General features: G+C 33.3%; 1 protein-coding gene across 6 annotated transcripts in view; it reads left to right on the forward strand.

Moving 5' to 3' along the window:
• The window catches only part of Hip1 (Huntingtin interacting protein 1), a 40,179-nt gene that overhangs the window by 8,550 nt on the left and 15,889 nt on the right, over positions 1-15,740 (forward strand). For 2 of the 6 annotated variants that reach the window (XM_089702643.1, XM_089702644.1), the window contains exon 2: positions 14,957-15,000. The exons of the other annotated variants lie outside the window; for them this stretch is intronic. The gene's annotated coding sequence lies outside the window, so the exon portion shown is untranslated. The remainder of the gene's footprint in view (positions 1-14,956; positions 15,001-15,740) is intronic. 6 annotated transcript variants of the gene reach the window in all.

The following is a 15,740-nucleotide window of genomic DNA, read 5'->3' on the forward strand; positions in this document are numbered from 1 at the left end:
CGATATCGCTATCTATGCGGGTGAAACCGCAGGGCATTAATGCTAGTTTACAATATTTTTGTATGGTAACTACCTAGGTATGACCCGGCAAACGTTCTTCCGCTTCTTCATAGACAACTTTTTTTAAAACTACCTACTTTCCAATTAAGGTGATTGCAACGATCTGTTCCCAGCCAATATCCCGCTAGATGGCGCTGAATTCTACATTTCTAGTTTATTTGAGTTTTTGCGTAATTGGAATAGTCATCAAACCTAGGAATAGTCATGGCGGTTACTGAATATTATATTTTATTGAAATATGTTATATCATTGCCTTAAAATCCACCCAATTCGGTAAAATTATGCGTTTTAACATCTGTCATTGCATACAGGGTCGTTTACACACACAGACGTATACAAAAATGATAAAGATTTAACTCTAGATGGCGTGAATGTAAAGCGCGTCACACACGGTGAAGATACTACCTATAATATTTTATCTAATCTAGTAATATTTTATATTACAGTATCTTAAGGTATCCGGTATCAGCGTTCTGACCATCATTTTTCTTTTTTCGCTGTAGAACCGCCATCCTGTTACAAATGACCCACAAAGGAGAATGACCACGGGTGGTATCGGTAAAATTTTAGTTGTGCCACGTATTCGTTATATTGTTAATTCCTATTTGTATTTATAATGATCATATGTATCAATATTAAGTCTTAATTAAACCGGATAAATTGAAATAATAGTAAAAGTAAAAGTTTTTCTTTTGAAACATGTATGAACTTTCGCATTAGTAGGAAGTAGGATTGTTATAAAAATAAAAGTTATATTTGTTGGCGTAAACTATTTTATTGTAATTTTGGGAAATAAATAATGTCAAAATTGATTACCTACAATAAAACGCAGTTTTATTTTATTACCTACATTACACTATTGTTTTTTTTTAATCAAAACATGTATTTGAAGTAGCAAATATGATATTATGCTGATCCAAGCATTTTCACTCAAAACTAATATCAGTAATGATTTGTAAAAGTAAATTATTTCAAAATACATTTCATAACCAACAAGTAAGAATAATTATTCATACAACAACAAATCAAAAACACTATTTACTATGGAAAAAAAACCAGGAAGGTGAAAAACATATTTACGATTTCGATGCACTCGACTTTTAGTAAAATAATAGGTAAAAATATTATTATGGTTTTGATCACAGACATATCTGTGGTTTTGATTTTAGCTACTAGTATCAGAAAGCTGCGTGTTCAATGCACGTCGGGGTCCCACAACTGTGGAGGAAGGAAGGTAGAATACCTCCATCGAATAAGTGAAGTTTCTCGACATACTCGATTTGCCGGCCGGCCTCAATGAAGATTGTCCGAAAGTTGTATATGTGCTCTGTAACGAAAAAATTTCGCTAGCGCGATTCAGAGTGAGGTGTCGTACAATATACCTAATGAAGTTTTTCATCTTTTTATTTTACTGCAAATACAAAATAAAAATTAAACAATGGTAATGTAAATTCTAAACAAACTACTACCAAAATACAATTAGAACAAAAATCATTTGACTTGTTTATTTCACCCAGAGGCCAGAGGCGGCTCGTGACAAAATTGTATACCTAGGTGTTCACTTGAAATAAAACAACGAAAATACAATAGCGTTCGGGATGATTTATTACAAAAAAATGAGCACCACATTTTATAAATGTCTATAACACTAAAAATTACAAAGTACAGGCTATTTCAAAACGAATTCAATGACTAGGTATCAATAATTAGTAAATCACCGAATTTGCATTCGCGAGCGTAGGTATCCATAGTGTTTGTCACTGACGGTCACTGACCTCTATAACTTATAGTTATAGAGGTCAGTGGTGTTTGTTGTGTAAACATGTATGTATTTGAGTAGTTAGTAGCATATTATATTCTGAATTTCTGATCCATGCCTATTCACTCAAAACTAATAACACTAATGATTTGTAACAGTAAATTATTTCAATAGGTAGGTATTTGAACATTTCCCAACAAGACGTAAGAATAATTATTCGTAGGTATACAAGATACAATAACAAATCTAATACACTATTTATTATTTTATTATTTACTAGCGGTCCGCCCCGGCTTCGCCCGTGGTACATGTTTACGTTTTCTCTCCATAAGAAGTAATAGCTAGAGAGCTAGCGCAAAGCTACCTGTATGTATTTGACCAGACCTGGATTTTTGTGTGTTGATTCCCCTATACCTACTATACATGAGATGAGGAGTCACTAAGCCCAGAGTGGTGGACGGGGCGCGCGCTTAGGTAAGACAGGTGGAAATTTTTGGCGAACTTTGAAACCATTTGACCACGTCTGCCATTTTGATATTTGAAAATAGATTATTATTACTATCGGAAAATAACAATGGCAGACCATTATCACGCGGATAACATTCTGGCAGACACTTATGAAAGTGCTGAAAAAAATACAATTTTGAAAGTATTTGACCAGATCTGCCATTATATATACATATATTTTATTTATTAGGGTCTTAAAAACTTATTTTCGAAACGGCAGACATTTTCATTGCGTACAGACTTCAGCAGACAACAAAACTTTACAGACTTCAGCAGTCAACAAGACTTAGCTTCTACATGGTCAGATGTATATATGTATTACGTTCCCTGACCTTACATCAATGATTTACTTTATTAATGTTTTTATGGTCATTTACATTTAATTTTGAAAACTATGGAATAAAATTTATAAATTTGATGATACAAAACTAAATATACATTTGTAAAGAATCTCAAATATAAAGTTGTGTTGCAAATAACAAATCATCATTTAAATATTTAGTTTATTTCTTTATTTAAGAAACAATTAACAATTACAAAACAACATAAAAAAAAACCGGCCAAGTGCGAGTCGGGCTCGCGCACAAAGGGTTCCGTAGCAGCAAATATAATAAATTACAGTTAAATCAACCTATCTCAAAAACTATAAGAGATACTTTGATCAAACCAAAAATCGTTGAAAGAGTTAATTAGCATGCATCACCTCTATTTTTTTTAGAATTTTATACCCCGTAGTTATAAAAATAGAGGGGGGGGGACATACTTTTTACGACTTTGAGAGCTGATATCTCAAAAACCGTTCACTTTAAGAAAAATGTTTTTTAGAAAACTTTATATCATTTTAAAAGACCTTTCCATTGATACCCCACACGGGTATGTACATCGAAAAAAAAAATTTCATCCCTCAGTTACATGTATGGGGGGCCCCACCCCCAATTCTTTTTTTTACTATTTAGTGTCATATTTTTGTAGCGGTTCATACAACACATATTCCCATCAAATTTCATCACTGTAGTACTTATAGTTTCCGAGTAAATCGGCTGTGACAGACGGACAGACGGACAGACGGACAGACGGACATGACGAAACTATAAGGGTTCCGTTTTTGCCATTTTGGCTACGGAACCCTAAAAACACGCATGCATTTATTGAAATGTTCATTCATCATCACTATCGTATGGCGTTGTGTGACTCGTCTTCATAATCCATTGAATCGGATTCTGTAAAAGTAAAACGTAAATTATATAATAAAAGAAATGAGTCATTATAAACTTACCTAGTAAGGCAATGCCTTTGATGTCGCACGATGCCGCCGCGCCGCCAGTGTAGGTACTTCTGCTGCTACATGAAGATATGCTAGGGTTGCAACAAATGGGAAATAAAACAATTGTAATTATTACTATTATGATGTAATCATTTATTCATATTATGTACATTCAAAACAATTGCTATTATTAAATCTGATGTAATTATTTTTTCATAAATATATAATTATTATTAATTATATAATATATTGCACTGTGAAATATTTACGTATCACTTTATTTTTGATGTTCTTAATTGTCTTTTATAAAATTTAAGTGACGCATTCGCATTGGGATCAACAATCCGATAAGAAAAGAATGGAGACAACATATACATAGCTTTGATTTCAATTCTACAGATACAAAATATACAATCTATCTAAAATGATACAACGGATGTTTCCTGCGTTTTCTCGTCAAAATACCGAAACAACGTAATTATTGTATAGTAGTTGGGCGTGAAAGTAAAAAAACAAATGAAAAGTGTTTTCCATATGATTATTTATTAAATTTACGCGATTAAGAATAATTTCAACGATACAATTTAGTAACCGAGAATTCAGAGGATTAAAGAAAATACCTGCCTGATCATTTTATCAAACTCTAAAAGAATTATGGTTATTTCGCATCACTCGGTTTATTAGTTTGGTAATAATTATTAAAGGTAGTTACAACCCTAGCCATTGAGTCGAACGGTAGGCAACACAATATCGACTTTGTGCGGGTACATATGGTACATTTCTTCTTGCTGTGAAGCGTAATTATTATTATTAAGATTTTTTAGGCTATTTTGAATCAGCTGTTCTAATTTAATTCTAGAAATTTATTAAAACGTGATTTTTTTAAAAGTATATTATGAGTTTATAAATACCTCAACCAATAGTTATTGTGTCCTATCCTCATTTCTTTATATCTTGGTAGTTAACTAAAGTGTTAAATTTACATAACCTCAACAACAACATTTACACTGCCACTGCACTAAAACTAAACTAACTAGCTCTCTAGCTATAAGAACCATCCTCGTACTTCAAGGGATATAATAAAAAAAGAATTATCGAAATCGGTTCAGCCGTTCTCGAGTTATGCGCTTACCAACACATTTTGCGATTCATTTTTATATATAAGAAGACTAGCGGTCCGCCCCGGCTTCGCCCGTGGTACATGTTTACGTTTTCTCTACATAAGAACCATCCTCGTACTTCAAGGAATATAATAAAAAAAGAATTATCGAAATCGGTTCAGCCGTTCTCGAGTTATGCGCTTACCAACACATTTTGCGATTCATTTATATATATATATACTAGCGGTCCGCCCCGGCTTCGCCCGTGGTACATAATATTTACGTTTTCTCTACATAAAAACCATCCTCGTACTTCAAGGAATATAATAAAAAAAGAATGATCGAAATCGGTTCAGCCGTTCTCGAGTTATGCGCTTACCAACACATTTTGCGATTCATTTTTATATATAAGAAGACTAGCGGTCCGCCCCGGCTTCGCCCGTGGTACATAATATTTACGTTTTCTCTACATAAAAACCATCCTCGTACTTCAAGGAATATAATAAAAAAAGAATGATCGAAATCGGTTCAGCCGTTCTCGAGTTATGCGCTTACCAACACATTTTGCGATTCATTTTTATATATAAGATAAGATTATGTGAAAATAACCAGGAAGGTGAAAAACATATTTACGAAAACATAGTAACATAATATGGCTGTCGCTACAATAATTATATTTCAATTTTATCTTTTTATACCTAGTAGAACTGGCCGACGAATAAAAAAAATCGTATTAGAATAAATACAATAAATTACGGAACAAAAAAAGGATTGTAACTGAATTAGGTATGTTTGTTTCTGGGCGCACCGTTTTCGACGACGCGACGCGCGACGTAAGCGTATAGGTATAGGTACCTACTTTGCTAAAACAAACTAATAAAATTGTGTGTCTGTCTGAAAATTCGGAAAAGCATATTTTGCAAGTTTGTAATTACTTTGATAGTTTACCGATTTATAATAATTGTAATTGTAATTGTATAATATATAATTTGCAATGTGGTGAAATTTCATAAAAATCACGGGCCAATTTTTTGTTTTGAATCCCACCGAAAATATAATTGCGTTATTAGAATAATTAATTACTATACCTACCCACGATCAATTATTACAATATAGTCTCAAATGCATACTAGAGAAATATTGCAATTTGATTCAATTAAAATGCATAGCATACAAAAATAAATTCACAACACAAGAAATTCCGCGCGCAAATCATAGCGCGTGTCAATGAAATCAAGAATGTTTTATATCAAGCCGACGCGGACGACGACGCGACGCCGAACAAAAGTACCTACGACGGACGACCACGCTTCGAGTTGCCAAACAACATGAGTAATAAATTGTTTACAAAAAAAACAAGTTTTCCATTTTTCTGTATGAGTAGACAGAACTTCAAAACGCCACCTGCTACGGTTTATATTATGAACGATTGTTATAAAAATAAAAGTTATATTTGTTGGTGTAAACTATTTTATTGATCAATAATTTTGGAATTTAAAATTGTCAACATTGATTACAATAAAACGCAGTTTTATTTTATTACACTATTGTTTTTTTTATCAAAACATGTATTTGAAGTACCATATAATATTATGCTGATCCAAGCATTTTCACTCAAAACTTATATCACTAATGATTTGTAAAAGTAAATTATTTCAATATACATTTCATAACCAACATGTAAGAATAATTATTATTATTCCTACCTACAACAACAAACCTAAAACACTATTTACTATGGGAAAATAACCAGGAAGGTGAAAAACATATTATTATTTACGATTTCGACGCACTCGACTTTTAGTAAAATATAGTAGGGAAACATAATATTATGGTTTTGATTTTTGCTACTAGTATAAGAAAACTGCGTGTTCAAACTACTTGTTTGTCTGTCTGAAAATTCGGAAGTACTTTGGTAGTTTACCGATTTATAATAATATTGTATACCTATATCGTTGTTTAAAAAATATTCAAACACAATAAAATATGATATATGTACTGATTTATCACTGGTTTCAGTGATGAACTGATGAGTCAATTATAGCCACTATACTTTCGTCATACGTGTGTATGATTGATGTGATTTGCAACGTGGTGATATTTCAGAAAAATCACGGGTCAAATTGTCCCACCGAAAATATAACTGCGTTATAAGAATAACTATACCTACGATAAATTATACATAATACAATATAGTCTCAAATGCATACTAGTGAAATATTTTATTTGAATCAATAAAATAAAAAAATAAATAAAAAATAATAATAATACAAAAATAAATTCACAACACAAGAAAATCCGCGCGCAAATCATAGCGCGTGACAATGAAATCAAGAACTTTCGAGCCGACGCGGACGACGAAGGAGCCTAACAAAAGTACCTACAATCATAGGCGGCTCGTGACAAAATTGTATGGCCGTGTTCACTTGAAATAAAACAACGAAAATAGGTACCTACAATAGCGTTAGCAGTACAAAAAAAATGAGCACCACATTATAAATGTCTATTTATACACTAAAAATTATAGAGTATTTCAAAACGAATTCAATTATTATTTAGCAATAATTAGAAAATCCCCGAATTTGCATTAGTGATCGTATTCATAGTGTTTGTCTACACTAATATTATAAAGAGGAAAACTTTGTTTGTTTGTTTGATTGTAAATTGTAATGAATAGGCTCATAAACTACTGGACATTTTACCAATGTTTGCAAGTTTGTGATTACTTTGATAGTTTACCGATTTATAATAATTGTATACTTATATCATTGTTTAAAAATATTCAAACACAATATGATATAGGTACTGATTTATCACTGGTTTCAGTGATGAACTGATGAGTCAATGTTAGCCACAATACTAATCACTTTCGTCATACATGTGTATGAACTATGATTGATGTGATTTGCAATGTGGTGAAATTTCATAAAAATCACGGGCCAATTTTTTGTTTTGAATCCCACCGAAAATACATATATTACTAATTGCGTTATTAGAATAATTAATTACTATACCCACGATCAATTATTACAATTTACAATATAGTCTCAAATGCATACTAGAGAAACATTGCAATTTGAATCAATTAAAATGCATAGCATACAAAAATAAATTCACAACACAAGAAATTCCGCGCGCAAATCATAGCGCGTGTCAATGAAATCAAGAATGTAATTTTATATCAAGCCGACGAGCGACGACGCCGAACTAAAGTACCTACAGTACCATTTACCTTCAGTGTACAATACAGTTTACAGACCTACGACGGACGAACAATAATGAGTAATAAATAAAAAAAAACATAGTTTCTAAGGTCATTAGTTTTATTTTATTTTATTGTTATTTTCTTTGAACGATTGGAAATGAAATTACTCAATTTTTACACAGAACTTTGATTTATTAGAATTATGCTCATAAGGGTGCACTCACACACATCAGTCACCGTCACGGCACGTCACCGGACAGGATTAAAAAAAAATATGTATCAATAGTTCTAGTATGACTCTGTTCCCACACGACAGTCGCCGGCACGAAATCTATCAGTGACGTCCCCGGTCAGGCACGTCAAATAATCTTTCCATACATGTATCATACTTTTATCCCCACTCACCCGGTGCCGTCACGTCTCAGTTCAGTCAGCGTCGTGCTACCGTCAATTGCTACATGTTCTCTAGCGTGACACACGTCTAATCACTCACTAACCTGATGTGTGTGTTCAATGATTCAGTCAAACCGGCGACGTGACTGACGGACAACATGACGGTGACTGGTGTTTGTGGATACGTACACAAACCGTCACCGATCAGTCATCGGTGACTTGACGGTGACTGATGTGTGTGAGTGCACCCTTATGCATAAGATAACGAACGCGAATGCACGACATCTAGCGCGTCAATGTCTAAACATCGCCTTTCGTTTAGACATTGACGCGCTAGATCTGTAATAAGTATATAGTCTATGCGCTAGATGTCGTGCTTTATGTCGTGTTTCGCTTGGCAAAAGTCACGCACACTACTGTAGAAGTGTCAAATTTTTCCGGTATTTTACTGTTGTTTTTCTAAGTAAATATTGTAAATTATTGATTAAAAAGGTCGAACGCGCACACATTTCATTATAGAGAAGTGATAAAATGATTAGTTTTAAAGAAATAGTGTCTGTGTTAAGTGTTTAGAGGTAATCAAAAATGTATGGAGGGACGGTCGGAACATCAACCTTAAGGGTATAAAAATAGTTCACGATCTATTCGTTTTTTTTCGTATTATCGTAAACATTAGCCCGAATAATTAATACAAAAAATATAATCGGTCATGCATGCCGTTTTGGTGGAGTTTGGTTATAATATTATAAGATTCTGTCAGTATTATCTCAATTATGGACGTATTAAGAGAAAACATGGCTAATTATTATCGTTTTCAAGAGTTTTCAATTCACATGGCTTTTAAGAGATATCTCCAGAGTGAAAAACGTGGGAAGAATCAAGAAACCATGAATGGCATGAAACCGGATCGGAGAGTGACTGGATAATATAAGTAATGTAATAGCAATTAAATGACTTTACATTTATGAATCAAATGGTATTATAGTTCCTAGTAATTAGGTATTATAGTTTATTATGTATTATAGTATGAATCGCTAAGAAAAATAACGGCGGATTAAACCCACAGAACAATATGCCCACACGTTTAAAAATTAAGTACCATATTGCATCTAAAGAAACATGGCTGTGTTATGATAATTGGGTTTTGCTATGAAATTTATATGCAAATGTTTGTTACTTGAACCGTGAACCAGATACCTATAGCTCAAAATGCTAATCATATTAATTATTATCTAGCTGCCTCAGCTGCAATTAATTTCCCGTGTTTCCACTCTAAGCGATAGCTATAAGCTAAGTACGTAATTTGTTGTACTTTTCTTCTCATTTTCAATCAGTAGTCAAAGTCATAGTCAATAGCTAAACTGTATTTCGGAAATCTATTCTACAGTGCATGTAATTCATAGGGATTCGCAAATATATAGGTACCTACTGCAAAGATAACTGACACTTAACGTAAATCATTATCACTACATAGTATAAAACAAAGTCGCTTTCCCTGTCCCTATGTCCCTATGTCCCTATGTCCCTTTGTACGCTTAAATCTTTGAAACTACGCAACGGATTTTGATGCGGTTTTTTTTAATAGATAGAGTGATTCAAGAGGAAGGTTTATATGTATAATAAGATCCATTAAGTAGTGGAGAAGTACTGTTATTTTTGAGGTTTCTAATGTGATGTCGTAAAAAATTACATTTATTCCGCTTACATTGCAAACGCAGGCTGAACCCTACGAGTTTTATCAAAATAATGTACTAAGTATTATACACATTGAAAAGGTCTACAGAAAAGTCCGCGATGGTATATGTCTATCTCTTATGGATAACCCACAATAACTTTTTTTTGTCATTTACTTTTTACGACAAATAATGGCTAATTTTCGAAGCGATTTTAACCAATACAGCATTAATCCTTAACCAATTAAATACCATGGATACATTGTTCATTTAATATAGATCTATATGGCCCTGTACACCGTATGATTTAAGTGAATATTTTCGAAGATATTACAGATTTAAAAATTGCAGGACGTAGCGTTTGCGGCCGCCCGGCTATGTATTTTATACCCGTGCGATGCCGGAGGCCGGAGCGGGCCGCTATATTTTTATACCTATACAACGTTCACAATTTTTCTGTAGTGTATTTAGTATCAGCATTGCACCCGTGCGAAGCCGGGGCGGGTCGCTAGTACATAATATTATTTAAATTACGTAATCGCAATAAGGCTTCGACTCGTACAGTTATGTATGTGTGTATGCCAGTAAAAATAATGCCATATGTAAATGTTTACTTGCATCTGCATTACGTATGAGTCATGTGATTGTGGATATATCTCTATAGTCAATACATGTATCAAGGCGTTATACTTCTGATATATAGGTTTAGTATATAATATTTAGTATTGTTAACTTATATTGCACATGGTTATTTCTTAATGCCTAGCTGAAGGTGTGAATGTGAGGGTATAAGTATTGTCAAGGCTAGACGTAAAGAATTGATATTGTAGGCTTTAGCCTTCATTAGCTTGTGTCGAAGGTAAAATACCGGCTAGGTATAATATTTTTGTATTTCTTATAATATGTATCCAGGTGCACGTGTGTGCCCTTTCAGGTATTTGAATTGTGATATAAATAATGTTATAGTTGTATACGTAGTATATTATTATTAGTCTGTGGTTATAGCAAAGAAATGAGTTTACATGATTTACGCGGCAACTATAAAAAAGGAAATTAAGACTGCCAGGGGTCACAACTGTGGAGAAATTCCTCCTTCCTTCCTCCACAATTATTAATGATGCGAAATGAAATGAAAATGTGACCTGAAGTTACTCTGTTTCAAATTCAAAACGAAAAAAAAGGTGCGACATGCGACTCGTAAACTAAATCAAAAGAACCGTTTTGTTCTCATATACATTTTATGCAGTACAATGAAAATTCGTATAATATCGCCATAAAGTCGGCGTTGCAATGCGCATCACAAACGCATGTAAATTGTAACCGACTATCGCTCATAGCGGTAGATTTTAATTCGGAACGAATCGGGGATGTCTCGCGATAATTTCAAGATTTTCAAGTGATTTTTATTCGGAATTGGACGAAATTTACGTATAATACTCAACTACAGATTATCTGATCATAATGTAGCCTGCAAACACTTGTTTTAAAGATTTTTTGCACATCTACGAAAACAACGGTATAACCTAGTCTGTCATAATATTACAGAAAATAATTGGGTGTTGAGACGTTAAAAATTAAAGTATGTGAAGGATTTCAGTCAATCTATACTATTATTATAAAGCTAAAGAGTTTGTTTGTTTGTTTCTTTGAACGTCAGATCAATCTCAGGAACTACTGGTCCGATTTGAAAAATTCATTTGGTGTTATATAGCCCATTTATCGAGGAAGTACAAGTATACCCTTTCGCAACGCGCGATGAGGAACTTCGTCCCGATAAAAGGGGTTTTTTTTTCTCTTATTCAATGCTCAATAGATATTGGTATATTAAATTGTAAATATCATTTATTAAAAAAACTTATCGATTCTTAAAAGGCCAATAAATTCCCGCCGCTTCCCAATCCACGCATAGCTTCCGCCTTATACCATTTTAATTCCGTCTTCCCCCTTATCCTATTCTGGTAGGCAAAAACCATAACCTCTGCTATGGTCTATGGGCGACGCAACCTGCTTACCACCAGGCAGTGCGTCCGCTCGTTTTCCTCCCTATAACATAAAAAAAAATAATTTAATTATAAGTGACAGCGTAGTTTGATAGAAGTGTGGTATGCAATAATATATTAAATACGTAATGATCTTACCGGTCGCGGTTGTCCTTTTCGCTTCGTTAAGAACATTGCGTTCATAGTACGTTATAATATTGTGTCATATACACTATTATACAGTAATCAGTATACCGTATACGTTATAGTACACAGTAGGTACTAGGTACCTATACAATTCTTGTTTTCTGTAATATATAAAAAAATCCCGTGTCGCGTTCAAACGGCACAACGCAAGCGTCCGAACTCCGAAACGGCTTGACCGATTCGTCATTAAAATTCAAATACAAAAGATTCGATTTGCTGTCTGTGTTTTTTTCAAGTAATAATTAATAATAAAATCTGTTCATGTCTCAAAGAATAAGAAATTTTGTTGCACTAAAGATCTTCAGAATCACATACATTCTTACCTACTTACATTGAAATGAAAGTGAAAAAATTTGAGACGCATATACATATTACGGTTTAAATTTTTAATAAAATGCTAAAATATTATATAACTTTTGTTTGCGGTAAAAGAAATGTTTTAGAAACACAGGATGTCGAAATTGAATTAAGTACACGCTTATATAATTTACTTTATGTGCAATATACAATAATATTTATATCTAAAGTACCTAAATAAATAGTGAATGCGATGCGAATATTATACTTAAATTTCTCTTAGAATTTCTAAGACAAGTTTCTCTAAGCTAAACGATACCAGCTTTCTCGCATTACCACATTCATATAAAAAAGGGAATGTATTATAAGCCTATATAACTATATAAAACGTTAACGATATAAATGTGCAAATTCGGGTAATTTATGACCCCAGAGTTAGGTAACGTTGTCCCATCAAAACAGGAAACATGGTCCTTTCCACAATAAATAGTTTTACTTTTATGTGTATAAAAGATATCCTTCAATAGGATGACTTGCATGTGCCCAAAGTTGCAAATACAGAGGTCAGGGTTTCGAAACTACATATAACAACATTGTAAGGACCGTGAATGAATTCTTTCATGCAATGAATTGCCCTTTGTGCGCAAGTTCTTCGCTTATCCTCTTCCCATGTCAATATATAGAATCCTTTTCAAGTACAACAACAACTATTGTGGGCCAGCCGTCAGATAACTTCATAACTCGTTTGTCCAACATGGAATAAACAGTTCTGTAGTTTGTTCATTGTTCCTTGATTGTTCTAGTAGTATCAGATGATAGTGATGTAATGTACTGACTAGTGCATCCGCAACACGGGTTCATCTGCTGCGGAAGCGGCCGGAGGACAGTCACCGACGGTGAACGTCCTCTTCCGTATTAATTCTATCACTATTGTAGTTTTAGCGTGGATATTACTGTATTGTGAACATTCCTATTGTCTAGAAAAGTGGTATGTAACTGAATGAATGGTTGAATGTTTGAATTAGTTATCACATCGGCACGTAGAAGTCTCGACTTTCATAATTTTCTAGTAGTGGGATTCGTTTATTTATGTGTAAAACATTTATAAAGATGTGGGATAAACAAAGTAGTACAAGTACGTCACAGTGAATTAACAAAAAATTATATTTTATTTATAGTTTGAGTTAATTTTGTGACACCCTCAACGTCCGCGTCGCTTGAATTTACAAAGGCTTAAGCGAACCAGAACGCATGTTTTATTACATAAATATTTCCTCAAGTATGCGTTATATCAGCGCACTGCTATCGTTACGGTTACGCATAATTAGCACTTGCTTCACACCCGACGTGGGCTGCGGCCTGCGATAACAGGCTGTCGACAATCAGTGCGTGGAAGCAAGCGCCCTGTCACAGTGTACCGTAATGTGGTCAAGTACCCTTTGGTAGGTGGCGCTCACTGGGCCATGATGGGCCATTGATAGCGGTTAAGGTTTCATATGTTAGACGTAATCTCTCGCTGTTCCAAATATAATAAAGCGGGTATCATATTACAAACTTCCGTGGTATTAAACCAATTATTATTGTCACAATTGTTTACGTAGTAACTATTTAGTTATTTGTGCTATTGTGTCTAATCTTGGGTATTGAATATGCTTGCGTTTGTAATATAAAATACATGATGCGCTTCATATAGGTATGGAAGGAGCAGTCTTCCACATGACGGACTATTATAATATTGAAGTCATTGAATTAGTTTTACTGTTAAAATGATTGGATGAAACTGATAAAGTTATAAGATGAGCTATAAAGTGTATTCACCTAGCAACTACTGTATATTATGTAATGTAGGGATCATCTATAAATACTTCAAAGAACAATTTAATCCGACTTACAATATTACACAATCACAATAGAGTGGTTGTATAATGAGTGTTACATCCTTAGATACACGTTCCTTATGTTTTGATTAAGTATAATTAATTAAACAACAACAGATAATCTGAGGTGTAAACGTATTAATTTTTTTCTAATACTTACGTTTATTTTTAATAACATGAAAGAAGGTTGCAATAATTTATTATTTAACCTTATGAAAAGGAAACACGACTATTTTGTTAATAAAAGAGACCTCAACAAAAGTTTAGGTCAGCTATAGCCGAGTTTCATATTCACCTGAATGGCTCTATTGTTTATGTTGATATTGTTTGTGTTTGCTTTAGTTAACCAACTGCTTATTTCAACATTGAATAAAATTAAAATTGTATAACATCTATTTCATTTATTTTATTTATATATATCAAGATATTTCCACACAAAAATATTATTAATATCTAATATCTATAAAACTAACAGATCGTGTATAAAACCATTTTATTTTCCTGTCGTAAGGTTTATTTTTAGACATGCAAATTTTTTATTCTACCTTCTCTAAAATAAGGCTATTTTGTAAATTGTAAGTTTTCTTTGTAGGATATAATAAATAAGAGTACAAAAAATATATTATTTGTTTCAGGTAAAACTTCAGCATTGATTTTTCGCTGACATTAACCGTATCAGGTAAACAAGGCCTCGGTCGCTAAACCAATTAGGCAGAGATGCCGTAGATATCCCCAAGGGGATATAACACGTAGAGTAATTAGATCTTATTAGCTTATATGCAATATATTGTGAAGATATCAATAATTTTTATAGAATTCTCAAATGTTAGGATATGAAAAGTGGGAAGATTATTTTGGAAAGCAAATTGTTTCTTATGCCGAAACAGCCGAATGTTTTGCTTTGGAGATGTTTAATTCAGCATTTTTTATAATTATCCTAGTAAAAATTACATAAGTTGATGCGACCCAGATGAGTTCTGTAATTCATATTATTTTAGCCATTGTTGATTTTATTGATTAAACTTACGTCTTATTTATTTTCGTTGAACTGAATGTCTTATTCTATTGGTAAAGCATGAAAATTTCAATCACTCTATTGTTCATCTGCCACATGTTTCATTGTTAACACTTGCATGAATTCCTACATTAATACAATCTGAAACAATTTTGTTATTTCCTTCAATTATCTTGGTCGATCTTGTTAGAATTTCTGCTTTGATATTTTGAATCGTGGAGATTTTTTTAATATTTTAAACTAGCTTTCCGCCTGCGGCTTCGCCCGCGTTTTCAAAGAAAAACCCGCATAGTTCCCGTTCCCGTGGGATTTCCGGGATAAAACCTAGCCTATGTTACTCGTGGATAATGTAGCTTTCGAATGGTGAAAGAATTTTTAAAATCGGTCCAGTAGTTTATGAGCCT

Source organism: Colias philodice, chromosome 13 (genome assembly GCF_061535455.1).
Source record: "Colias philodice isolate Cphi_HAF_F1 chromosome 13, ilColPhil1 Martin Lab GWU primary, whole genome shotgun sequence".
Taxonomy (NCBI): Eukaryota; Metazoa; Arthropoda; class Insecta; order Lepidoptera; family Pieridae; genus Colias; species Colias philodice.